Below are 662 nucleotides of genomic sequence, written 5' to 3'. Positions count from 1 at the left end.
TCAATGACTCAACCTGGGCCTCCAATGAGGTAACTGTATCAATCTCATGAAGTCTGGCTACCTTCTTTCTGTCCCTTACATTCCACTGATAACTGTTCATAGCTATTTCTTCAATGAGATGTCAAGCTTCTTCAGGGGTCTTGCTCCCAGAGGTACTTCCTGCTGCAGCATCAAATAACTGCTTTGTGCTTGTGTTCAAACCATTATAGAAAGTCTGAATGATCTTCCACTCTGGGAACCCATGTTGAGGACATTTCCATGGGAGCTCCTTGAACCTATCATGTGTCTCAAATAGAGACTCCAATACCTTTTGCACAAAAGAGGATATTTCATTCCTAAGCTTCACAGATTTTCTAGGAGGGAAATATCGGGCAAGAAAATCTTCTACCATCTCCACCCATGTAGTGATTGATGCTTTAGGTAATGAATGTAGCCATTGCTTCGCTCTCCCTTTAAAGGAAAATGGGAAGGGCCTCAACTTGATGGCATCATTCGTGACACCATTAATCTTGAGCATGTCACACACTTCCATGAAGTTCTCAATGTGATTATTTGTATCCTCATTGGCCAAACCATTAAACTGTGCAGACTGCTGTAACATCCGGATGAAGCCTGGCTTGAGCTCAAAATTTTGAGCCATTATCAGTGGCCGCATAATACTA

At 42.3% G+C, this 662-nt stretch overlaps 1 non-coding gene across 1 annotated transcript; it reads left to right on the top strand.

Moving 5' to 3' along the window:
* Positions 1-236: 236 nt before the first annotated feature.
* LOC120254793 lies at positions 237-343 on the top strand. The gene has a single exon (XR_005534757.1). It is a non-coding gene; the product is annotated as a small nucleolar RNA R71 (small nucleolar RNA).
* The last annotated feature ends 319 nt before the right edge of the window (positions 344-662 follow it).

The sequence above is a fragment of the Dioscorea cayenensis genome, unplaced genomic scaffold, assembly GCF_009730915.1.
Source record: "Dioscorea cayenensis subsp. rotundata cultivar TDr96_F1 unplaced genomic scaffold, TDr96_F1_v2_PseudoChromosome.rev07_lg8_w22 25.fasta BLBR01000633.1, whole genome shotgun sequence".
In the NCBI taxonomy this organism is placed as follows: Eukaryota; Viridiplantae; Streptophyta; class Magnoliopsida; order Dioscoreales; family Dioscoreaceae; genus Dioscorea; species Dioscorea cayenensis.
Note: the sequence above shows the minus strand (reverse complement) of the source record. Positions and strands in the feature narration are given on the sequence as shown.